Raw genomic sequence first — 27,785 nt, 5'->3', positions numbered from 1 at the left:
ACCCCCTGAGCATTTTCTGAAGAGAAGATCCATAGCTTTCAACAGATTATCACAAATTTATGTGGCTGGGCATAGTGGCTCATTCCTGTAAATCCCAGCACTTTGGGAGGCCAATGAAGGAGGATCACTATAAACCAGGAGTTCAAAACTAGCCTAGGCAACATGGCAAGACTCTGTATCTACAAAAAATAAGAAAAATTAGCCAGGCGTGGTAGCACACACCTGTAGTCCCAGCTACTCAAGAGGGTGAGGCACGAGGATAGCTTAAGTCTAGGTGTTCAAGGTTGCGGTGAGCTATGAGCACACCACTGCACTCCCGCATGGGCAACAGAGCAAGACCCTACCTCTTTAAAAAAGAAAGAAAGAAAAAAAAAAGTGACCCTAAAAAAGTTAAGAACCACTGAAAACTACACTGTTATTTTCTCACTGAATTGCTTTAAAGTAAGGAAATCAGGGGGCAAGTAAAATAATGTTACACATAAAACTATGTAGTATTAATATACCATATAGCTCAGTATCCATTCAGAGCAAATTTATTTCTGTACTGTCTAGTGGTTAAGCAAAAACAGGACTATGATTAGAAAAATATGACTAGATACAGATTCAGAGTGTCCATTAAAACTACACTAGTTGCTAAAAAAAACACAAATAATCCTAGTAGCTTATTATATCTGCAGATACAGTCAATAGTAAAAACAGAAAATTTCTCTGAGGTTTAAATTCAAAAGATATAAGGAAGAGAATGGAAAAATACATTTGAAAACTTAAAAATTAGGCATCCATTAAATAAAAACTATTGAGAGAAATTTTACAGAAATATGCCCTACTCATAAATATATGAGGCATATTTATAAATAAGTGGCATAAATATTTATTTATACCACTGGAGGATATTTTAATTTTATAAGAGTTACTGCCCCTTTAACTGAAATCCATCCACTACTAAAAAATAATAGACATACATTGAGTTAATGTAGCATAAAGCTATATACATATGTCATAAATAAAATATTTAAAATTTGTTTGATCTATAACTATTCTCAGCTTATTGACTTATTTAAACACCTATATTAAAAAGACAAGTTCATCAAAAGAATGCTTTTTTAAACTATCTTTAAAAATAAATATGAATAATCAATTGCTTTGCTTTCATAAATAATTATAATTTTGATATTAACATCCACTAATAAAGATATAAATGAGCTGCTAAACACAGCAGACATAATCTGATTATATGAACAGAAATGTAGGCTACTGGCATACTTCTAATTTGATGATCACTGATGAATCTTCAAAACATAGAACAGATAATCAGACTCTCTAATCTTCATGGCCCAATAATTTAGGACTTCACAGAGCCAAATGACCTCCTTAAGGTTGCAAACTAGATAAAACAGAGAAAGTAGTCCAAGAATGAATCAGTATTAAGCATAAAAGTTTCTATACGTATCTTTTCATGTTTAGCATATTACTGAATATTCTTTCCAAGTACAAAATCACAACAAATGGAAATTTAAAAATCAAATTTTATATTCAAATGTTACTTATCACAGCACTGATTTCTCACTACTTTGCTATGTCAAATGAAAAAGTCCAAATTTAGTACATGAAATCACTTATTCAGTGTTTCAAAAGCTTTATTCAATCTCTATGAAAATTACACTGCAATACATGTCTTCAGCCTTCTCTAAAATTTACAAGAGTAAGGATATTTGTGATGTGATGGCTAGCCATCACATCACATGCTGCCGTTAGCAGCAAGTGTCCCAGTTACTGGTTTCTGGCATTAGCTGAACTGTGGTTGTCTAAGAAAAGAATAAACATTTATTTTTGAAAGCTAGATCATTAGATGTAATATCAAAAATGGAGATCAGTTTCTCTAATTACTATAGAAACTTTTATTTTATCTTAGAAAGATTTGATAACTATCATCTACTATACTTTATATTTTTCAAACTTGATTTCAGTGATATCCCTTTCACATTCCTACTGAGATCCAGGATCCAGGAATTTCTAGCTTTTAAAAATTACCACCCAGTTTTATTTGAGCAGTGTTCTCCAAATTGTGCAACAGGACCCATTAGTGGGTCATTAAGTCAATTTAATGGGTCTCAAGCAACAGTTTTTTAAGTGAAATAGTATCAAAGAGAAAAGAAAATGGAGTATATATGCATAATATGGACAAATCATGTGTAATCAGATTTCTAGTTCTTAAAATAAATGTATATGTATCACCGGGTCACAATGCAAAATATATTTTTATGGGTAGTTGTGATCAAAAAATATTTCTACAGTTTGAAAACTACTATATAATGGCCCAGGAGTATCAAAACATACTATATTATAATCAATTATAATTAAGTCAATTTTAAATTAAAAAATCTTATCAAAAACCTGAATTTCCTCAGTATAAATATTAGTGGAAGTCTAATTAAATTAATATTCTAATTATCCAGGTCTGAATGTTCTCCAGTAACTAGAATATGACTGTTCCATAGGTCTTCAACATGTCTTTTCTGTCCTCTATTTTCAATTTCACCAAATGAATTTACACTTCCATTGGCAACACCTTTTATCATAGCCCATGTGCCTCAAAAGTTGGAAGAGGAGGAAATATTTAATTTGAAAGTGCCCATCCTCCTAAGCACGTATTATCTGTACGCCCAGAGAAGCAAAGAGCATCCTCATCTCCTGCCCCTTTAAAAATGACAGGAATCACAAATCAAGCAGAGGTCATGCTAAATTTATATTACTGAAATATTCACCATACTAACCTCTGAGCAGGTCATCTCCTATCTATAATCAGAAACTTGGTTGCAAACCCTAATCACAGCAATGATATAAAATTTAAACTGCAAGGCATCAAAGAAAGTTGTATTCCATTTTGGCATACTTACTTTCATTCAACAAGTAATTACTGAGTATTTACCATGTATCAAACACAGGTCTAGGTGCTGGAAATATAGCAATAAACTTGCTCCAAAAATATCTCATCAGGACTCTTAATGATCTACCTACCCCATCACCCACAATTTTCTGTAATACACTTTTTATACTGATTTAAAAGGATATTCTTTTGTAACACAGACAAACCAAAAACAGATGATTCAAAGTAATTATGTTTTATAAAGTCACTGCAAACACAGAACTACCAAACACTGAATCACTGTTCCCAGGGCTAGGTTCCTGTCAGCCTCTGGTCACAAGGTTTTTATCAACCAATCAATACACACCCTGGTTTTATGCGTTTTTCTGTCTAAAGACACAGCATTTACTATATATTTTTTGATTCATTAATACTGAACTCATAGCCAACCATATTATAATTAATGCCTGAACTAAGCTTATTTCAAACATGTATTTTTTTCCATAAGGCATATCGGAGCTTTCTTGCACTTAGGAACACTAGACAGCACTTTAGCAGTAAGTTTGGGAGCCACTTTAAGCAGCAAAATCACCAGAAAAGAAGCACTAAATAGATTGCAAAAAAGTAGTCTTCAGAAGCCAGAGAATCACCTTATTTAACCTCAACTGGGAACATACAGGTCAGGTGACCCAAAATTTTTGCCACTCTGTGTATACATATACATGTATATACATACATACACTCAGAATAACTGCGACAACACCAAGATTATTGATTTGAGGGTTACAAATATATTTTAGCAAGCAGGTGAATTTACAAATGTGGAATCTGTGAATAATTAGAATCAATTATAATTCATGACAGGAATTTTCTCCTTAGAAGTATTCTAGCTATTACATTAATAAGATATGACAGATATTACCATTATGCAACACCTAATAAATTAATGGACTAGGCAAGGATCATCAATGATTGCTAACATTACAAAAAGAAAGACAATCTTGATTGTCCTGATGGAAGAAAAAAATTGAAACTGAATCTAATCAAACCTCAACATCTCACTACCAATTTAGGGAAAAGCTAAGGGACAATGTTTTCACTCTTTAATTTCACATCAAGATACTCCATTTTTTAATCTGATATTTTCAAGGGCAGGGATCATATTCTATTCAACTGCCTCCCCAGTATCTATTATAATACATAGCAGTCAACATTGGTTAAAATTATCTTGAATAAATTAAGTGAATGAACAACCTCTCAGAAATTTAAGAACATTAATTTATATGGTCATCTCTTTTTCAAATAAAAGAGGAAAGAGAAAGGTATATACAGCCAATTTAAAGCTCTAAGAAATATAAGAATTGGAATAACACCCCAAAAATCAAAGGTCATTTATACTGTAATTTCAACTGTTAAAAAGAAAGTTATGCACCTGAAGAAAAAAAAAATCACTGAATAAAGGTCACAAAATGTATATTCTTTTTGTTAAACAGTAAGAGCCCCTAAACTCCACTTAGAGTCAATTTACTTTTAAGTAAGTTTAATAAGTTTACACAGAAATAAAATTAAAAGAGAAAAACTGAAGTGGCTAGTAAAAATATGACAGAGAACAAGGAAGACAACTTTATACTCATCAATAAATCTGTATATATCTCTGTATAACGGCACACTTTAGAGCTAATATTCAGAATGAGAGTCCTGAATTAGCAAGATTTGAATATGTTTAGAAAACACTGAGAAAACAGTACTACCTTGTAAAGTTAGTACAAAAAAAAAAACCTAAAATAAGAATATGTAGTGGTATAGAGTATGCTTCAAACTTCTAATTTATCTAATTAGTCACTCCCTATAATGCCAGATAAATGAGAAAGTACACTCAGAAAAGTCAGTGGCTGTAACACACATGGTTCTCATAACAAAGTTATTGTTATTCTTTCTTCTTAACTACAATGCTAATTTTCCAATTTATAAAAATATATAACTACAAATAACAGCCTAGTGTAGGCAAAGGTCACAAATTTAAAAGGTTCGTTCAAGAGTATTGATGTTGGGATATTTTAATTATGAAGATAATATTGTTGAGTCTCATCATGGAACAGACTTTGTAGTAAAACTGATTGTAAATTATAAATAACCAAGTTAACAACTACAAAATTCTAAACTGAAACATGCAACAGGTAAAAGAAATAAGCTGTTAAGTACAACTGCTTCTCCAGAGATACAATTTCCTTCTACCCAGCCAGATAAAGAGAATCCTTCCCCAAATTAAGTGTGATAGCCTGAAGACAGAGACAGAGAATTGATCCAAAGGTACCTTAAACCCCAGTATAAGCAACAGGGTTGAGAGCCTAGTTTTTCTTACAGAGTTTTTCTTACAGGATTACATTACTTGAGCACGAAAAAATAGTTCCACAGCACAGTGAAGGCTGCCTTCAATGAAAAATGAGGCTCCTCTGAATCGCTATCTATAAATGGCAGATCTACAGCAATAAAAATATATTTGGAATTGTGTTATTGTCATGATAGTGCTGGTATGCAATCAAACTAACAAACCAAAGTAATTCAATATAGCCAATTTAAATTTTAGGAACTGCTTATTACTGGAACTCTTCTATATCAGAGTGGGAATGAAAATGGTCCAGTCACTTTGGAAAACAGTTCGGCAGTTTCCTATAAAGTTAAACATACACTTGCCATATAACCCAACAATCCTAATTTTAAAAGCTACCCCAAGAGAAATGAAAACTTATGTTCACACACACCCAAAAAAAATACTGGCACACAAATATTTGACAGTTTATTCATAATCGCCAAAAACCAGAAACAAGTACTTCAACTGGTGAATGGACAAATATGCTATATACTGGAATATTGCTCAGCAGTTAAAAGAAACTACTGATACATGCTACTGCAAGATGGATGGATCTCAAATGCATTCTGCAAAGTGAAAGACGCCAGGTTTCAAAGGCTATATAAGACATGATTTAATTTATATGATATTCTGGAAAAGGCAAATCACAGAAAGAGAAAAAACATCAGTGGCTTCTAGGAACTGGGAGTGGGAGGAGGAGCTGACTACAAAGGGGCAGTATAAAGGAATTTGGGGGAAGGGTGATGGAACCATTTTGTATTTTGATTATTAAGAGAGTGAATTTTAGACAGAAAATCTGTTTTTATCCAATATAAAAAATAACATAATAATTACATATTATTAACATAATAATTAATTATTAATAATTAATAATTAACATAATTAACTGAAATGCTCAAAAAAGGGAATATTTCCTTTAATAACTAAATTTTCTGGATACCTATAATTACATTTAATTTCAACTTCTGCTATTTAAGAAAATTTTTCTATTTTTATGCCTAAGTCAGCTGTTTATCATTTTCTTTAAATTGGAGCCAATTTATTTGTTTGAGATTTGTCTCATACAACTGTACAATGCAAACTAAATTGATTTAGGATGAGCTTGGTGCCTCAGGAGGCATTTAATCAAGGTTCTTCCATGATAAAATTTTATCCCACAAAAAAGATGAAACAATTAATCCATTAATTAGACAAGTAAGTGGTCATTAGAGACGTATTATGTGCAAACACAGGAAATACAAATGGCAAACAAGACAACCACAGTCCCTAACATCAGAGAGTTTGAGCAAGCAATAATAGAAAGTATGAAAAAAAAAGAAAGTATGATATATGTGCTACAATGGAATTACTGTGCGTTCAGAGCACATAGCAAATGCAATAACCTAACCATGTAAGCTCTAAGTCTTATTTTTAAGGTGGAGAAGAACGGTTATACACAAGGTTCACGTGCTCCCATTAGGATCTATAGAATACCTGGTATCTTGGTGAACTTGAAAACAAAGCTAAAAAAGCATGCAACAGTAGTGCTTGCCATTCCATTACTCTTCGGTGTTTAAAAATGGAAAGAAAACAAAGAGACCACATACGCACAACACTACCCCTGCACAAGCTGTACAATAATCACTCTCCTATAGCAAAGTCCTCTTTAAGGAAGTACAATATTAGAATATGCAGATTTATTTCTGTCACCTTTCCAGCAAGCAGTAAATATTTCTGTTACAGAATACCATAATTATAAGTTTTTCTTTTTGAGGAATATTATTTTAAAGATGGGGGGAGGAAGAGAGCAAAGAGACAAACCAAAGATTATGGGAATAAGAACTGGAAGTAAAAAAATAAGCAAAAGTAGGTATAAAGATTTTTGCAATGAAGTCTTAAAAACAAATTAAGGAAGTTTAAGGAAACTAGAACAGAGGCATTACAACCACACCCTTGCTTCTTTCTATTATTAAAAAAGGAAGCCAAGATAAGTAAAAAGAGGGCTGCCTACAGGTGCTTTGTCATGAAGTTATCATGTACAAAGGTAAAATTATGTAAACACAAGGACTAAAAAGAGTGTTAGATGAATACTCAGCTATGCCAAAGTTACCTGAAACATTTTCCATCTCAAGCATCCTAATTATACAATGCATCTGGGACTACAGGGGACCCACAGGACCAGGGTTAATAACTTAGTGTCAAAAACCAGAAAAGCTTTCAACAACTCTAAAAGAAACTAACACTAATTAAAATAAAATGCCTCTTGGTAGGTTATGTATTTACAAGTAAAAAAAGCAAAAGAAATTTACTAGCATCTTACTGAAACTCCATCTCAGAGAAGTAAGACAGTAAGTAGTTTCTATTAAGCGGTAGATGCAAATTAATGCAGGTCCACAGTTCATTTTTTAAAGTTCTTGCAGTCAAACATGTCTTGGAGTTCAGAATGTCTGGGGATTTTTGATGGGTGACAGTGTATACACCACATAACTTGCAACACTCCTGAGAAGCCTGGATGGCACAGAGAAGTCTGGGGCAGCACGCTGTAATCAAACATTTGCTACAGTACTTCTGCAGTAAAACCTATCAATACATGAAATAAAGACAATAGTTCAGAACAGATTTTGTGAAAAAATCAATTTATGCCAAACATACAAGAAACGTTTTGGTTTTCAGAGAATTTTGGATGTTAGAACTGTTGATAAGAAATTGTAGTCCCACAGAACAGTAACCATAATCCCTTTTCATGAGCTGAATGTTATTGTGGTATTTTGGTAAACACAGAATAATTCTAAAAGTGTCCCATTGGTTCACACATAACATGTCCTCTAAACCCTATCCAGTGTTAAATTTCTCTATCATGGATTCTCTTATCAGGGCAGTTTTCAGAAATCTAACCTTTGCAATTTATAGAACTGCCAAATCCAATTTTGCCACCATGTAAAAAAATGTTCATTGAGTTGAATTGAACATATTTAACTCATCCTAAAATGGCTTGCTCTCATTTTTTCACAGGAAAAATGCTGTAACTGTTAACGGTGTTCCAGACTCAGAAAGAAACATCAAATGAGTAACAAAAAGGACCCAATTTGTCATAAATATAAAGATACAATAACCTTATAAAACCCTATTACCATAGTGCATTTATGTGTAGACATTTACTGGCTCTATACAATATAGACAAGATACTATAAACTAAATACACTATAACTAAAGTAAAATATTTCCACTGAGGGGAAAACCAGAGACAATTCCTTGTCAACAATGGTATATAAGAGAGTAAAGTAGAAGTGGTTATACTAGGTAACCATTAAGGCCCCTTCTATCCTGATGTTCCATGAGGAAAAATACAACTAGCTCAATGATACTTTAAATATGATAAATATAACCAAAAATGAACAACTTTTCATTGGCAACACTTCTTGCCTTCTTATAATATATACTAAGTTTGAAGATATCACTTAGGTCTCCTAAGATTTCCAGGAGCATCTGAATTGATGGCTTAATTTATTCTTGACAAATTTCCTTTTAACAAACTTTCCAAGCTTTAGGAATCCTCTAACTTTGGTACTATACTTATCAAAAATCGTTAATGAGCAATGAATATAGTGGCCTCACTAAAGATAGTAAGTATAATCAACCCTCCATGTCTGTGACTTCCACACCCATGGATTCAACCAACCATGGATCAAAAATATTTGGGGGAGGGGGAGAAGCATCTGTACTGAACATGTACAGGTGCTTCTTTTTTCTTGTCACTATTCCCTAAACAATACAGCATAACAACTCCTTACATAGCACTTATTGTATTATAAGGTATTATAAGTGATCTAGAAATGATCTAAAGTATATGGAAGTAGTATGGGAAAGTATATGGGAAGACGTGCATAGATTAAATGCAAATAATATGCCATTTTATATCAGGGACTTCAATATCTGTGGATTTTTGGTATCCACAAGGAGTCCTGGAACCAGTACTGAGTAATAACTGTATGACACTCTGAAAAAAAGTCACTGATACTCTTACTAATATTTTCTATGCATTTCTTCAGTCATCCTCACACTTCCACCCCTAATTTAAAAGAAACAGGTTAAAATAAAAGGATGTCTTTTTTTTAAAAAAAAGAGCTAAAAGATATGTATAAAGGGAAGGAGAAATCAATCCTGCAGTACACTGGAGTAGCCTGTAGAAATCATAAAATATATCAATGTCCTATCCTTATCACTAGATTCAAATATAAATTAGCATGGGTAAAATGAGAACATCTTTTTTTTTTTTAAGCTCCAAAAACACGTTAATGTGAAGTTGGGCTGAAAACCACTGGTATAAGCTGCTTCCTCCACAAACTTCTCTGTTCTATTAGTAAGTGTTAGCACTCCCAATCCTATAGCAAGGACTGCAAGGGCTCTCTTTAAAATTGTCCACTTTTCTTCTCTCATTGACTCTGTTACAGAAAAAAAATTACTAATTTTCAACTGGAAGTTCTTAAGTGCATTATTTACTATAGTAAAATTCATTTTAGCTTATTTGATATTCTCATTCCCAAATGCTCAGGATTTAATTTTCAGTCCTCAAAAAACAACCTTCATTAATAGGGTATTAAGATAAATTGCAAAGCATACAATAATAAACAAACATACAATACACATTCCAGTTATTTTCAATAATCAAAACATACTCAAAAGAATGACTTGTAAAACCTAATTACATTTTGATACTTTATTAACTACAAACATCTGCAGAATAGAATCTCAATTATACAAAGATATATTAGCCATAATATACCCTGATATTTAAATGACAGAAAAAGAACTCAGTAAGTGCCATTTTTTAATGAAAACTGGTATCATAAGATTCCACATCTTTAAGATTTACATTTTTGGGTGAGGGGAGTCATATTATCAGATTCCCTAAAATAAATGTAGAGAATAAAATAATATTTTGTAAAAAATTCATCTACAAATAACAGCTTTTTAAAATGTTGCCTACTACTGATACCTACTAGTTTCAACTTCAAAACAATACAAGGCTATTTTTGTACCCCAAATTAAGATTTTATTGAAAAAGTATTGTAGCCATATATTTGCACACCTTAAGACTAGCGGAATACCATGAATTTTATCTCTTCTCTCCCTATTACATTACCTAATATATTTGCCCACCACTTGAAAGTATTCACTGTAGAACATAACATATAAGTATTTCACAGAAATAGAAAAAAAAAATGACACAGTCTGGGTGTAAGGGGAAAAAAAATATTTTCACTTCCCTTTTTACTAAAGGAAATTCTGAATATAATTTTAACACCAATATACCATATTCTAATACACTGCCTAGTATACTACCTGAAGTCACAAACAAATTTAAAAAATAGATAACACAATAACTTAAAAATATTCAGAAGTCCACTACCTTTATAAAGTATACTTGTACCAATTTCAACTTAAAGCTTTACAATAATTTTTAATAAATACATTTTAAAATAAAGAAAATTGCAAAGCATCAATGCAATCAAGGCACACTTTATTCAAGGTAATATACAGTGAAAGCAAAGTATATGTTAAAATTTAATTCGGTGAAAAACACCAAGATTCTATTTTCTTTCCTCAAAAAAAATTACTATTTTTTCTGATGGTAGATATAATGCATAGTCGTAGCTGAAAATCCAAATATAGAGAAATATAAAGTACAAAAAGAAAAATAATCCTAAATCTCACCATTTATAAATAACTATCATTAACATACTCTTCCAAAAGATGGATGGATTTATTCTGTATATTTATAACCACTCATACATGTATTTGTGTATCTATGTATAAGCACATATATATTCCTTTCCTTTATATATACTGAAAGTAAAGAAACGTTTAAGATAATTTGCTTGAAAATAAAAATGATAAGATGCTCCAAACACTCATTCTGCTTTTCCATTTTCATTTAAGCAGGCCAGGTTGGGATTATTGTGTGTATGTACGTATGTCTCTGTGTGTATGTTTCTGCCTGGTGTTGTTATTGTTATTGACTGCTTAAGGTCAGATGAAAAAAACTGCTTGTTTTACTTTAAAAAAAAAAGAAAGAAAAAAAACAAAACAGAACAAAAAACGCATGTGGCTAAATGTTTTTCCAAGGCCTGAGAACACAGATATCTATACTAAAAGTGACTGGCACACTGATTTACAGTAGTAGCCTATGGTCCTGAGAAAAACTGCAAAGTAGACAAGATTATTTTTATGGCCTCCCACTTCTTGGTCAGAAAGAGCACACTACACTAGTAATTAGGACATGAAAGTTCTACTGATCATGTGCATGACTTAAGCATTTCACTCAACCTGCCTATGATTCATTTCAATTCTAAAATCCTATAAATTCACCCTGTCTCCCCATTCCCCCACCATCTTCTTTGCTGCTTTCAAAATAAGTAAAAATCATCTCCTCCTCCTATTTCACTGGGATTCCATCATTCAAAATAAACCTTTCTTCTGACCAACAAAGTCCATTTCTTTAATGCACTTATTCACCCCTAGATGGGAAAAACAAAGTAATCTGATGAGATGAAAGATGTGGGCAATATCTTAGTGAAGAGGAAGGGCAGCAACTCAAAAAAAAAAAAATTAAGTAAGTTTATAGGAACTAAATTTTAATTTAAAATTAAAATAGCTTTATGAGCTCCACAGGAAAAAAATTATAATCTTTCAACTTAGATCACCTATTTTATTGACTCAAAATTAGTAAAGTTAAAAAGAAAGCAGTGTTTTTAGCTCCTAATATGAAGATCTGAGCATATTTAAGAAAGCAGTGTTTTTAGCTCCTAATATGAAGATCTGAGCATATTTAAGATAGCAACATGGAAGCAGCTTTCTAGTATTTCGTCCATTACATTTGTGCAACACTTTAAAGTTCAGCATGCATTCATATGCATTATTTATTTTCATTCTCAAAACAAGTACATATAGTGGTCACTATTGATTATCTCTCTAACATCCATTTCCCCCATATTCTCCCTTCCCACAATTTTTAAAATAATATCCTCCCTCTACCCATGTAACTCTGTAAAATGTGACCCTATCACCAATTACAGGAAGTATCTCCTGATTTAGAAGAGACCAACGATGATAAACTTATTCCCCTTGTCATAACAGGTTATGAAGCATGTGTGACTTAACTCTGGTCAATAAAATATGAAGAGAAAAGCATGCCAGTAGGCTTGTGCAAAAGATTTCCTTTGATTTTGCAAGAAAAAAAAAAAAACACCTAAAAAACAAAAGGCAAAGAGGGAGATACATAGAAAGAAAATGTTCCACTCCTTCCTCTGGCCTATGCACTTCTAGATATGATCTTCCTGCCAGCCTTAGGATGTATCCAACACATATAGGATACAGAGCCAAGAAGAGGAGGCAAAGCAGAGTTCTAAAGTACTAGCTTGGGGCCACCCACATTACTCCCATACTTCAATGTTTCATTTCAATTATCTACTGCATTTCAGCCACTGTAATGTGGTTGACACAGAGATAAACATCATACCTCATAAACCTCTCCTTTCCCAACCTGAACTTCCTGCTCCTTCAGCCAAAAGTTCTCCTTTCCATTTGGGCTGAGCTAGGAAAGACAGGAGAGGAGGGTCACTATTACAAGTTGTTAGACCAGCATGCTTTGCACCAAGCTCAAGTTCTTCTGGTACATATGGGGTGTCATATTTCCTCTTCCAAAGAACAACCTCTACCAACTCAACCCAGCTGTCCCTACTCAGGTTGAGGAGATGTTAGAATTATAAGAAGGCTCCTCCTCAATCCTGATGCTATATAAAAGCTGAAAAGTAGCATATGAAATCAGATCAGGGACCATATTGGAAAATATATGATAACAATAGACTAGATAATCAAACAATTCACTCTAAGGAATGAACCTCTCGTAGGTTCAGGAATACCAGAATCCTTTTTGGTTTTTTTAAAAGGATGCTATAATATTAAATAAAACTCTAAGAGGCAGTGTAAACTAGGAAAGATGGTATTTTATAAGCAGACATCCTCTTCAACATATTAACCAACAGTTCTTAAGTTAGCTTAAAAAGGAAATTGTTTTTGTAAAAAAAAACTATGAACCCTAAATATTTTATTGCAACTAAAACACAAAATTGTGCATTCATTAGACAATTTTATAATACAGGGCCAAGGCATTTTCTTCAAGTAAGAGTCTATTGATGGAATGATCTATTAGGTTATTAAGTATGAACTGTCCAATTTCCTTAGGTACTAAGTTTGACAGCTGATATCTCTGCACAATTTACTTAGACACTTCTTTTTTTATTTTTATTGTGAAGGTACATCCTCATTCTTTCAAATACACATTTCAGCTTGTGATTATCTTTCACATTTTTTAGAGCAATTTTTGTGAAGCCATGGGTAAGTCAAAACTTTGTGTTATTTTCAAATATGGTCATGGAACCAATGCAACACAAACAGCTTGAAATATCAACATGTTTGGGAGGGATGTGGCTAATGAATGCACAGCACATCCATGGTTTGAGAGGTTCTGTTCTGGTGATTTTAATTTTGAAAATGAGCCACGTGGGCAACCTAAGACCAAAGTGGATCATGATGAGCTTAAAGCTGTAGTGGAATCGAATCCATCTCAACCTCTGGGTGAATTAGTAGCAAAGTCTGATGTTACTATTCCAACAATATTGGACCATTTGAAACAAATCAGCAAAATAAAGAAGCTGAGTACATAGGTACTGCATGAATTAAACAAGCATTAGAGGAGAAATCATCTCTAAGCTCACTTTTCTTTGGTGTCATAACATAAAGGCAAACCATTTCTACACCATATTGTGACATATGATGAAAAATGGATTCTTTTTGACAATTGTAAGCATTCAGCACAATGGCTGTATAAAGATGAAGTGCTGAAATACAGCTCAAAACCGAATATTTATCAAACAAAAAGCTAACAGTGTCTGTTTGGTGGTCCTGCATTGGTATTATGCACCACAGCTTCATGAAATCTGGTCAATTACAGCAGATGTCTACTGCAACCAAATAGACAAAATGAGGTTGGTTGTGATTAAGCAGTTGACATTGGTCAATAGAAACAGGCCAATCCTCTTGAAAGACAACACTCAACCACGTGTCACACAAAAACACTGCTCAAACTATAACGGCTGGACTTGGAAACTCTTTAGCATCCACCATATTCACTAGACCGTGCACCAACTGACTACCACTTCTTCCAGGCTATGGACCAAGAAAAAATATTCAATTCTCAACAAGCACTGGAAAACACCTTCTGTGATTTCATGGCCACTCACTCTCCTGGCTTCTTCACTGCTGGCATAAGCAAGCTACCATTAAGATGGCAAAACTGTGTCGAAAGTTTAGGTGCATATTTTGATTAATTGTACTGCTTCTTTTTTGAGATATAATAAACTACACTTTTGATTCAAAATTGGACATTTCACATTTAATGACCTAATATTTTATTTTTCTTGCAAATACCACACCCATTGTACATCACCTGTGATTTCCAGTTTCTGTTTGTTAAATATGGAAAGACATTTTACAAACACTGGAAAAGCAATTTTACTGCAGAATCTTTCTATATTATTAGAGTTTTTTTTCCTAATCATTTCAAATTATTTCACCCTCACCTATTTCAACTGTAATTGATTTTGGCTACTGACCTATTTTCAAAGCAGCCAACTGGTTCTCATACAAACACCTTTTTGCCTTCAGACTTCACTGAATAATGTTTCATTAAACTATGTAATTACAATATCAAGTGCAACTGCCCTTAACAGTTTGTTAAATACAAACAACTCTTAGTAAGTCTATAATAACTGGTGAAATAAAAAGTTCAAGAGTAAACTAGAGAGTAGTCTACTGCCACTCAATTTAGCAAGGCCATCAGTCAGTAAATTCTACAGAGAGAGTGAAGACCATCATTTATTCTCATGAGTGGGTTAAGGAGAGGTCAGTTAGGAGAGATTCTCCTGTAAAAGGGTGTTCTCAAGTGTCTTTGCTTATCCCCCCACCAATCAACCCCCCAACAATTCATATATATAAGCAACTTCCGAAATAAAGGAAAGAAGATCCACACAGTATCTACTATGTGCTAGGCAATCACACAGTGCTTGCTGCTTTATATAAATTTTCTCAATTTTGATGAGAAACATAATGGCAGAGTAACTCCCTTCTTTTTCTTTTCTTTTTTTCTTCTGAATGCAGTTATCAGTTAAAGAAAGCAGTTCCCAGTAATATAAAGTCATCTAACCAAATGAAACAAACTTGAGTACCTGACATTACTACACTAGAGGAAAAAAAGCATTAAATATTTGTGTTTAAGAAAAAGAATATCATGAGATTTTACCTAATTATATTGAAAGCTATGAAAAATGTGGACATGATTTAGCCATAACTTTCATTAAATTAAATTATAACTATGTAATATATCATTAGAAAAGAAAATGATCCTAAAAGTATGTCTTACTTCCCAAATACATAAACATTTCAAGTTCATTATTAAGAATTCTTTCTTACAACTAAGATAGTAGGTGGGAAGTGGCGAGAGAAAACATAACCAATCATATATCAACTATGATCTAAGGACAAATCAGTATGCACTTTCCTTAGGTTCCATAATAGAAGGGAACCCCACATATTTAGTTTCTAAATCTCAGCTTTGAGAAGGGAACTACAAAAAACATGTCTAACAGCAAACTCCACTGTCTCTAAAAGTTATCTATCCCCACATGTATATCTCTCATTCTATATTTTCTGAGTACTTCAGAAGTCACTTCACATTAATGGATAATATACACTTGACTTCTACACATTAAGAATCCCAAGTATGATCCTGCAGATCAGTACAAAGGTGTTGTGCTGAGTTAAGTTACTGTATGTTTGCACATACAGAATCCCTACAATTAGAGAAAGACAGATACCTCAAAACTGCCACTTCCAAAGAAATTACATTTTGAAGAACCAACACTCAGACACATACTAATATCAATTAATCCCACTAAATGCTAACTGCTTGAGAAAAGACAAAAATGAAGAAGATGGAAACAGATCATCAGTGGTGTAAGACTCTGAAATCAGAAAAAATCTGATTCAAATATGCATTCTGCTATTTCCAACATTTATCTTTCACAGGTTACTGCTTCCTGGTCTCAAAAAGGAGAGTACACCATCTCATAGAGTAGTCTTAACAGTATCATTTATGGTCTCCATACAAAGTAGGCACTTAGTAAATTATAATAGATATTGTTGTTATAGGGAGATTCAAGGTGACACAAATTTACTTACAATGTAAGTCCTTTTTCAATGCTAAGATGGAAATAATTAGTTTTAAAAAAAAATCAAACAACCTCAATCTTTCCTGTAACATGATTCTACATGCATTTAAAAACTGGTGTTGTGAGGGTGATATTTTTCTAAGTACTCCAGATAATGATTCAGTTTGAGGTTAGATTATTTTAGGGTCATCTAATATTTTAGGGTCATCACTGAAAACTTCACACATATTTATCTGGAACTGTGGAAGTTTCACATTTTATCATTCCACTGTTATAGTCAGTTCTCTACATGTACAAATTCTTTACATTTCACCTTTTCCATAGTTTGCTATGGAAACTATGGAAATACTCACCTATTAATAGTAATATGAACTATCCAATGACCTATATTTTATTTTGTTATTTAATATTTCAGCATTCCCTCTATTTAATGTGATATAATACATTCTTTTGGGAAGCCCTTTAAAACTGAACAACCACTTATCCCATTCTAAAAAAAATCTAAACCAATAAACTACACCAGAATAAATCTATTCTCAGCACAGACGAGATTACAGGATGGACCAGAGGGGACACAGAAAAATAACTGGAAAGCTTCCCATTTCTTCCTAAGTTACATTTTTACAGTCTGGATTTATTTTATGTACAACCGATAACCAGATTACCAGACACACCCATATTCAAATACAAATAAAGAAATATAACAAAGCCATGTATAAACTGGTTTGATTATAATTTTCTGCTTTCATCTAGTAGCGCAAATGACAGCAAACTATTTTGTTATAATCTGTTTCCTTAAACTTACTATCCTTAATTGCTTACCTATTATCAACACAAAATCTATATAAACTTGGACTTTCACATCTCAGACTGACTCATTTTTAAATACTACACATTCTGGACTTCATGGCCTGATCTCCACCTACTTTCATAGCTTCCTCTCCTACAAAGACCTCCTGGCACAGCAGCCTTATGTCCAGCTCAACATGCCCTATAACACCAAACCACATGCTGTGCTCAGGCTATTCCTTTCACCTAGAAAACTAGCCCCCCTTATCCCCTAATTTGCCTATTAAAATATTTTAAGACCCAGATGGAGTGTTACCAGCTCTACACTCATTCGTAATTCTCCAGTCTAAAATTAATATCTTTCACAAACACACCCCATGCTTCCTTGCACCTCTAATAAAACCCACAGGAATCTTGTACCGAATTATTTTTGTGCATGTCTGCTCCTCCCTTGAAGGCAAATACTGGGTCTCATTCATCTTCATATTCTACCCACTGTTCCATTCTCATCACATAGTAAAGGTCCAGGTTGAATTAAACTAGCCTTTGATTCTAATTCCAGTCGTTTATTTTGAAGGAAGCAATAAATGCCTTTGAAGTATTGAAGATTTTGTTAATATATTAACACTTGCAGATCTAAAAATGAAAATGTCAGTAATTACATATTGCATTAATTTTAAGCTGATGATGACTGGCAGACAGGTCAGTGAATACAATAAATCCTCAGTAAAGATAATCATTTCTCAAGATTCCTCCCAAAATTCTCATAAATGTCAACATTAAAATTAACCTTTCTGTCCCCCATTCTAATAAGAATTACTTCTACTTGATGTATATCCAGAAATGCAACCTAAACTTAAAGCCAAAGTGTCTACACATTCTGCTAAGAATCTATGCCAAAGCCATATAATGTATTTGATAACATCTTTCTTCCAGAGCTTATAAATATAATTTTCATGTTGTGTACAACTATAAAGGCTAATGTATACAAAATACGAAAATAATTTATCTACACTCGGGGTATAGCTAGAGCAAAGTTTGGAAATAATTATAAAACGTCCTAAGCACATCTCAGAAAAAAGGAAAGAAAGATAGGTATTAAGAATGTCACAAACCAGATTTGATTTTTTGGTGGAAAATGTTTTCTTAAACTGGTGTCACATCTTTGTAACTCTAAATTATTATTTAATTTTTGTAATGCTTTTCTCCAAATTTATTTGTGAGAAAAGCCAATATTCTTCAAAGAAATATACAGAACTTCAAAAAGTAGACATTTTTAATTTTAAAATCTATCCCATCTTAGATATAGTTTAATATCTCTTACTATCCGTGGTCAAACCATTCATATCAGAAGTAATTGCAAAAGTAAAAGAAATAATGACTTATTTCGTTCATTTATTAAAAATAAGTGGGATTCGTTTTCTAATTTAAAGCAGTGTTGTAACAGAAGGTTTAAAAGGGGCCACTGACTGACCAGCCTGAGTACTCACCACAACAGAGTTAAAACTAATTCACAGTGTAGCAACAGTAGCTTTCTCCCACACAGAGTCTCCCTCTCCCACCTGAACTTTTTCTCCTAGCCTGAAACATGAGGTGGGAGAAACTGGAATGATCATGCCACAAGCCTAGCTAACCCCCACGAGCACACACATCTCCATCACCGTCCTGCTGAAAAGAAATGTGGGGGCTGTGGACCAAGAGAACCAACACTTCGGTATGTCACTTCCCCTGCATGGGGATAAACAAACAAACCAGCACTGTAACAGTCACCCTCAGAGTAATTTTGTTACCTTTGACTAACGATTTGGTTAAGTTTTGAGCTAAGTCAAAGCTTTGTCAAATATAAGAAGTAAATCCCCCCTGTACCCCTGCCTCCCCATTAAAACAAACAATCCAACGGGAAGTTTATCCCTGAACTGAAGCTGGCCCAGTCACCTCCTTCCAGCAGACCCATGCCCCTTCCTGCCCAAAGCCCCTGCTCCGAAGGTAATTGTCTAGACCGTCCGGGAGCGCAGGGGCTGCACTCCCCGCCCGAAACCCCTCTAACAGCAGCCCACCTCCTTCCCGTTCCCGTCCGCGCCGCGCCTCTCGGCAACTTTTGCACCCAGCCCGCCCGCCGCGCGGCCCCTCCTGCCCCGCGCCCTCCGCGCCCTCCGCCGCCCGCCCGCGGCCCCTCCGGCCCGCGCCTCCGCGCCGCCCGCCCGCCCGCCGGCCCGCCGCCGGGTCCTCGCCCTCCCTCCCGCGAGCCCGCCGCCGCCGCGCCGCCCCCACGCCGCCCCGCCGCCCCCACCCGCGGGACCCCAGCCCACCGCCCGCCCGCCCGCGACGGAGGGCGCCGCGACCGCGCTCAGGCTGCCGGGCCGCGCCGGCCAGCCGGCCAGCACCCACGCGCAGGGGCTTTACCTCCGAGGCGCGGGCGGCGGGGTCGGCCGGGCGCGGGCGGCGCCCCCAGGCCGTCAGGCAGCGGCGCCGGGGCAGCGGCGGCGGCACATCACACGCGCCGGCGGCCGGAGGAGGAGAGCGAGCCACGCAGGGAGGGAGCGAGCGAGGCAGGGCGAAAGGAATGAGCGAGGGAGGTAACACAGCTCGGCTCGGACTCGGTCCCCGCACTGCTGCCGGCGCCTCCTACCGCCGCCGCTGGCCGGAGAGTCGCCGCCCGAGCCGCGGCTGTCGCCACCGATGCAGCCGGGAATGAATGCACGGCGGTGCCTCACTTATCCGGAGGTCAAACATCCTTCTGCCTCAGGCATCCGGATCGACGCCGGACCCGGAAGTGAACACACGGAAAAAAAATAGAAAAGGAAAGCGCCTCTCCAGTGGCGGCGGCCCAGAGCCGCCCGCATCAGCGAAAAGAGCCGAGTGGAGCCGAAGATTACACCGACCTGCTTGGATTGGTCGGACTGCCGACCGGAAGAGAGGCAGCGCTCTCATTGGCTGGCAAAGCCTATAAAGTTCAAACCACGCCCCCTCCCCACCTTCGCCTCAGCAGTGCGTGAGGGAGAGTGAGGAGGTATTGTGGATAGGAGTCTTTCTCCAGAGGAGGCCGTGGGAGAAGAGGCCTCACAAGGTCTACGGAGAGAACTGGAGGAAAGTGCTCCCGTGGTTTAGGAGAGCTACTAAGAACAGAGCGAGCAAAGAGCGATAAGAGTGCCATTGTGCCGGGTCGGGGTGCTCAGGCTTTCTCTGGTGCGCCCACCACAGCCCTCAGGTTCCAGAAACTCTTAGGGCCTGGCCTAAACGGATGACGTCACTGGGTTGACATTTTCCCCCCACTGCTTTCTAACTCCAGTGTTTTATCAGGGGTTCAACTGCTTAGAAATATGAATTGTGGCTCATATTTGCATCTCATTTGCTGTCTATGAAGAACTCCGCTTGTGAGCTCAGGTAGTCCTTCCTCTACGCCACATAGTGTGGTAGATGTTATCTCAGTTTTTCAAGTGAGACTCCTGACGTTGCGAGAAGCTGAACATCACTCAGGGTCATAAAGTTGCAGAACACACACTGGAATCGATGTTTTCTGGCTCCCCTTCCCAGTACACTCTGCGCAGATGCAATTGGTTAACTAGGATAGAGATAAATCATTTTGGAAGACCTCTCTGGAATTTGGTCTACCGTGAACGCAATGTAGAGGATTCTGAAACTATACTTTTTTAATAGTTATTTTTAATATTACTTATGTCTAAAGTCCTTTCAAAACTTGGGCATTAAGGTGTGCATGAAGAAAAATCACAGATTGGTGCTATGTTTAAAAATGTTCATTTTATCAGTTTTATATTCTTGATATACTTCCTGTATCAAGAAACTTGTATATCTGTATCTCTCCTTTCTGTTTCTCACTCAAAACTTAAAGAAAAGACTCCAGTGAAACAAATGTACTTTATAATAATTGAGGATATACTGCATTTTCCTCCCTACCTTGCCAGACTGACGGTAGGGCTAATGTGTTACCTTCAGAGTAGTAGTTATGTGGAAGATGCTGTTTCTGTTTTGTAATACAGCAGTGCCTTCTCTACCTCTCCTTTCATGCTCTTCCCCAAACTGAAAGTTGAGGAATGGTCTTAGAACAACAGTGATAAGAGCACTCCTTTGAGCTTACCACACCATCATTCTAGAAGATACTCAAAAGCAGCTAAGATGTATGCATGCTTAGACTTGTGAATATCTTGCCTGGTCAGATGACATAATCTCAAAATTTCTGATTTATTCCAAGACTTGTGAATATCTTGCCTAGTCAGATGACATAATCTCAAAATTTCTGATTTATTCCAAGATCCAATCAATACTAGACAAGAAACAAAGTAACCCTATCTCACTAAACAAAAGAAAAATATCTGCAACACAGGAAACTCTAAATATTGTCCTCAATTCCCACCAAACATTTTATACTTTCTGCCTCAAAAAAAAACTTTGTTTAAATAACAAACACCAACCCCTCTAAATCTTAATAAATGTTTCAGAAATACAAGTATATAAATATGTGATCAAATCACATTTTAAAATTAGAATTGATTAGGAATAAATGTTTACTTTTTTTACATTTTTTACATTTTACAAAAAATCAGAAGATTTTTTTGTTAAAATTTGGCTTAGAAGCTCCTATAGTTTAAAATTGGCAAAGCCAGGTACAGTGGTATATACCTGTAATCCCAACTACTTGGAGGCTTAGGCAGGAGGATCCCTTGAGCCCAGGAATTAGAGTCCAGCCTGGGCAACATAGCAAGGCTCCATCTCAAAAAAAAAAAAAGGCAAATAATGTAGTCAGGAAGCAAATTTTTAGGTCCTTTTAATTTTAGGTCCTTTAAATTTTTAGGCCTTTCTACTAAATTGTAAGAAAAAATGGCAATATGAAAACAGCTTATATTAATGAAGAAAAAGCCAAACCACAGACATCTCAACCAAAACTATTTTATAACAAGATATCTCAACTTAATCAGACAGGTCATACTTTTTCATCTGCTATATTACAAATCAAATATAGTTTATTTGTTGTGTCACTTTATGTTTCCTTGCATTGCCACTCTTCAGTATTTAGTTTCTATTATTTTTCATTATGGTTATAACATAAATCCATGGGTTAGTGCTATCACAAGCTTTTATATTATAGCACCCTGGAAACTTGCATTTAGCAAATTTTTCTTTTACCAAAAGTTTCTTTTCATGTCCTTCAAACACTTTGAGAAAGAGAATGGTATATAGATTTTGTGGAAAATAAAGCTGGCCCTTTTCCCTTCTCTGTAAGCAGTAAAACTTGAAGTGGGAGAAAGAATGAAATACAACAGTTTGATTAGGGTTTTAAGCAAGAAATTATGAGATTAATATATTTCTAAAATTTTTCAAAATAAAAACAGATGAAACACTCATTTATTTCTTCCACATATTTTCTTCAATTGTAATACTAAACCTAGCATGGTGATTTGCTGGTTGACATAGGGTAAAGCCTGAGACATCACCAAACTATGCTTAATTCTTTATTTTTAAAACATTATTTTTAAGGTAAAGTACCTGAAGGAAAGATGTAATTAAGAAAAAGTAAATGGTGAAGTAGAAAGACGAAGGATACATAATGAGACATTGTGACAGTAGCCAGGGGCTGGGGGCAGAGCAACATATTTTTCTAAGAAGGGGAAAATAACTTCTTCCCCAGTCAAGCCTACAGTCAAGGGGAGGGTCAGGAAGGATTCTGGAAGAAAGCCAGACCCATACAGCAGCTAGATCAGGTTTTTGAGAAGCTATCATTTAGCTACCTTCCTTTCAGATTGTTACATGAGTACATCTAGAGTCAAGACACTGGTTTATACTAACCTTAGGATGAGTTTAAGTATTTTGTAGGTGGAAAAATAAATATGCAAGAATCACAAAACTTTTCTGAGAATCTTTATTTTATTGTATAATAATGATCTTCAGAAATGTTTAATAATATCATATGTTTAGGCTTCCTGGTCTTAGCTCAGGCAGCCATAACACAAGATCACTGGGCTGAGGGACTTAAGTAATAGAAATTTATTTTCTCACAGTTCTGGATGCTGGAAGTCTGAGATCAAGGTGCCAGCATGCTCAGGTTCTATTGAGATCTCTCTTCCTGACTTTCTGATTGGCACCTTCTTTCTGTGTCCTTACATGGCTTTTACTCGGCGTGTGTGCATGGAAAGAGAGAGTGATCTCTCTCCTCTCATCTTAATCTCATCATGAAGGTCCCACTCTCATGAACTCATCTAAATCTTATTGCCTCCCTAAGGCCTCAAATCCAAATTCCATGGCATAAGGGGTTAGGGTTTCAACAACATAAGAACTAGAGGGAGACAAAATTCAGCCCATAGCACTCCTCAAAGGACTATCTTCCAGGTAGAGAGTATATTATCTATCAATCAAAGAGAAGGTAGAGGTTAGACAGGATGTTGACAATGGAAGACAACTTGTGGACAATGTTAAAACCTCATAGAGAAAAGAATACATTCTTAACAGAAAGAACTGCAATAAAGAAAACTCTAGAGAGAAAAGCTATAAACACTAAAAGACACTAAATCTCTAGGCAGGCAATTTAATTTTTGTTCTTTTCCATTAGCAGACCTGAATTTTGGCAGTTTTGATCCAAAGAATGTTGCTTTGTGATAAATGGAAGAGTTAGCTAAAGCTGTGATTTTCTTGTAATGGTTTCAAGAACAGCTTGAATTATGAGTAATATATGAACCTAAAATTTAGAGATGGTTGTAATAATTAGTCCCTGTTCTGTTTCCCTCCCATTGTCCTTCTTTGCTCCCCATAATTATATCTTCCTATATCTACCTCAGGAATCCATCCCAGCTCATAAGGAAATCTGAGCAAGACTAAGGATGTCCTCAGCCCCCTCCCGTAGGAATCAAGCAGCCTCTAGCTGGCTGAAGATGTAGATTGCCAAGTAAGAGCTCTGCGTTAGAGGTAGACTTCAAAGTGTGCCACTCCCCTATCTCCCTATGTGTTCCCAGTCTATAGCACTGGACTTCTCCTTTAGTTTCCTTTCATAATAGAAACTGTGGCCTTTCCAAAATCCCCATCCAATGTGGAAAAGGTTTAAGTTTTGGTTTTTTTGTTTTTTTTTGTTGTTGTTGTTGTTTTTTTTTGAGACAGAGTCTCGCTTTGTTGTCCAGGCTAGAGTGAGTGCCTTGGCGTCAGCCTAGCTCACAGCAACCTCAAACTCCTGGGCTCGAGCGATCCTTCTGCCTCAGCCTCCCGAGTAGCTGGGACTACAGGCATGCGCCGCCATGCCCGGCTAATTTTTTCTATATATATCAGTTGGCCAATTAATTTATTTCTATTTACAGTAGAGACGGGGTCTCGCTCTTGCTCAGGCTGGTTTTGAACTCCTGACCTTGAGCAATCCGCCCGCCTCGGCCTCCCAAGAGCTAGGATTACAGGCGTGAGCCACCGCGCCCGGCCTAGGTTTAAGTTTTGTTTGGAAAATTTTTCACTAGCCCCAGTTCTGACTAGATGGTGACATAGAGACCTGTTGTGATGGATTACCCTCAAACCGCTAAACCTCTTCAAACATCACCCACTGCCTAGGCTTACTGGATCACTATATCCTTCTGCTGGATAGGACTGCACTGGAGCCAAAGCTTGTCTACTCCATGTCTAAACTTCATCTGCCCTTTGGACAGTGAGCAGGGTCTACCTTGTGGTGGTCAGCCTCTTTGTCTAATCATGCATCTTTGGACTCTGTCATGCTTGTTCATGCTTGAGCTTAACTTCATTCCTCTCTTCACCAACTAGTACTGCTAAATGCCTGACATGTCAACCACCTACTCCAATTATGGTATTGATGCCAGATGACTGAACAAGATCACAAGGTTTTGATGAGGGAGGATACTTTAGTTATAAAACCCTCACATCTATTTAGTTCTCGTTCTACTTCCACTACAATTAGGATTATACCACTACTACAATTAGGATTACACCACTTTTCAATTACCTTCTATATTCCTTCCTTATAACAAGCTATTTAGGTACTCTGAACATCAGTTGGCTCATCTGTAAAATGAGGCAGTATTATCTATATCATATTGGCATCAGGAAGATTAAATGCAATGATATGTCTGTAATGTACTTACCACAGTGTCTGGCATATAGTAAGCACTAAATAAATAATTGTTGTGAGGTACCACATGACCACTGGGAACCTGCATTCTCCAGTCTAACATGAACAGTAATCAGAAGTTGAAAATATCAGATTCCAAGCTGTGTTCTAGCATTAAGAGTCTAAGACAAAGAACTGGATTTGTGGTCCTGAGGCAAAACATTATTTGAATTGGCTCTGGGCCCTCTGTTTTTTTTTTCTTTCTTTTTTTAACCAAGTATATACAGATATTTATGGTATATTGGTTGTCCAGCGTTTGTTCAATCCTTTTCTAATAACACTCAGATTTTCTTTTGATAGATTTTCTCCATCTCACTCTTTTCAGTGATCAGAGGCTCTGCCTTCCCATAGATGTGATATAAGGTAGGGATCATTTTGCCAATTGGTTGCTCTCACACTAGATTTGAATCTTGAACCATGGGACAAGGAAACTAAAAATGGTTGGAATGGAACTTCATCCCAAGAACAGAATCCTGGCCACACAGTTCTGGATTCTGCCTAGACCAGGTGTTCCAGCCTCTGTAGATTCTGTGAAACCACCTAAGTTGCCTTTCACTAGGTTCTGTTTTGCTTGCATTACTGAGTATATTTCTATTGTTTTACAACTGAAAAATCCTGATCACTAGGATTCATTCCTGGCTTTTGATTTTGCTTACCTCTCTCTCTCCTTCAAGTATCTTTTTCTTGCATAGTCTGGCTCTGTGTCTACTTGACTTCAAAGCTGTAGTTCAAACCTGCCTTTGGCTTCACCCTAATATAATCTTTGACTGTCTCATTGTTGTTGTGAGGCTCCCTGGCTTCAGGCTTGTGTTCTCCTAATTGACAAAGCTGGCCACACCCTGCCAAAGCTTTGTATTTCAGGGCAGCTGCATGCTGTCACCAGGCAGCCCTACCTCAGCTTCTTACTGAAACCCTGCCAATTGCAGACCTAACCCTTTGGACTGTGACTAAATGCTTTGTGTTCTGCCAGCTTGGGTGACCTGATCTAACTGAGAACAAATTTCAACCAAATGCCAATAGTTGCTGCTTTCTAGAACTGTTACTTTAGTGTATATTAGTATATATTTTTCAACTTATATTTATAATAATAAAAGCCAATATAGTACTATATCTCATTTCCTTTACATATATTAATATTACCTATGCACTTCTGATCTTATTAACTTACATCAGCAAAGAGAAATCAACTTTGTCTCTTTACAATGAAAAATATAATATGTTCTAAAGTGGCTATAGCTATTTGGTGATGGGGTAGCAGGTTTTTGTTGTTTTTTTTTTGCAAGCTACATAATCAACTCAGTCTGGTTTGGGAATTTTAAAAAGAATCCAGTTATGTAGTGTTTGAGCGACAAACCAAAGCAATAGTCCCTAGCTTCCTTCTATATGCCTTTATTTTAATTTTTTTAAAAGCATTTTTGTAGCTGAGACATACTTTCAAGTTGCTGGGGAGTTCTCCCCCTCCGACATGCCTTTAAGTCAGACACTAATATCTCACGGGAAATCTTTCAGTGGTGTTGAACAGGCTACTCTACAGAGTCATGATCAAGGTTGCAAAAAAGAAGCTGGCTTTAGAAATCATTTCCACATATTAGAAAACCCAATTTTATATGCTTAAGTGATAATAAATATTAGTTATTAAACTCAACAGACTAAAACGTTCAAAGCAATAAAAATAATATATAGCAGATACTAGGACTATAACTGATAAACAGAATGAATAATAATTTTATCCAGTACATATAAAATTAGTTTTCAAAAGGTCATTATTCTGAATGACTTTAAAATGTAGTGATTTTTATATCCCCAGTGGGATATATCATAAAGACAAAAGAAAATTGCAAAAACTTTTTTGACTTTTAAGTAGTCATATTGTTGGTAGTCATGTTGATGTTTGTCTGGTACTGTATATGTGTAATGTGGGATAAAGCAAAATGAGTAATTAAGATATATTCTAATTCTGCTATTCATGATGTCGATAAAAATGAAATGAGAGACCAACTAAATAGCCTATAGTCCTAAATTTGAATTGGAAGTATTACCATGAATTCATAGTATTTTGTACAAATATTTCCTAGTCCATTTCACTGAAGAGGCCCAGAAGCAAGCCAAACTTGATTGCAATGAAAATCTTTAGCCCCTACAACTTGAGACTTCAAATAGCAGAGTCTTTGGAAGAAAGACAAGTACAATATGGTACTATATTAGCTTCTTATTGCTGCTGTAGCAAATTACCACAATTTTAGTACTTAAAACAATAAAAATTTATTATCTTATAGGCCTAGAGGTCAGAAGTCCAAAACGGTTCTCACTGAGCTAAAATTCAGGCATTGGCAGGGCTATGTTACTTCTGCAGGCTCTAGGAGATAATTCATTTGCTTGCGT

The 27,785-nt window shown here is 36.0% G+C and overlaps 1 protein-coding gene across 9 annotated transcripts in view; it reads right to left on the bottom strand.

Annotated features, from left to right (window-relative positions):
* Positions 1–20,103, bottom strand: part of CSNK1G3 (casein kinase 1 gamma 3) — a 109,726-nt gene extending 89,623 nt beyond the window's left edge. For 5 of the 9 annotated variants that reach the window (XM_020290211.2, XM_020290214.2, XM_020290213.2 and 2 more), the window contains exon 1: positions 19,697–20,102. The gene's annotated coding sequence lies outside the window, so the exon portion shown is untranslated. Of the gene's footprint in view, positions 1–19,696 lie in introns of all 9 variants that reach the window. The other 4 variants (XM_020290215.2, XM_020290217.2, XM_020290216.2 and 1 more) reach the window with 2 other exon arrangements.
* Between the last annotated feature and the right edge of the window lie 7,682 nt (positions 20,104–27,785).

Source organism: Microcebus murinus, chromosome 11 (genome assembly GCF_040939455.1).
Source record: "Microcebus murinus isolate Inina chromosome 11, M.murinus_Inina_mat1.0, whole genome shotgun sequence".
Taxonomy (NCBI): Eukaryota; Metazoa; Chordata; class Mammalia; order Primates; family Cheirogaleidae; genus Microcebus; species Microcebus murinus.
Note: the sequence above shows the minus strand (reverse complement) of the source record. Positions and strands in the feature narration are given on the sequence as shown.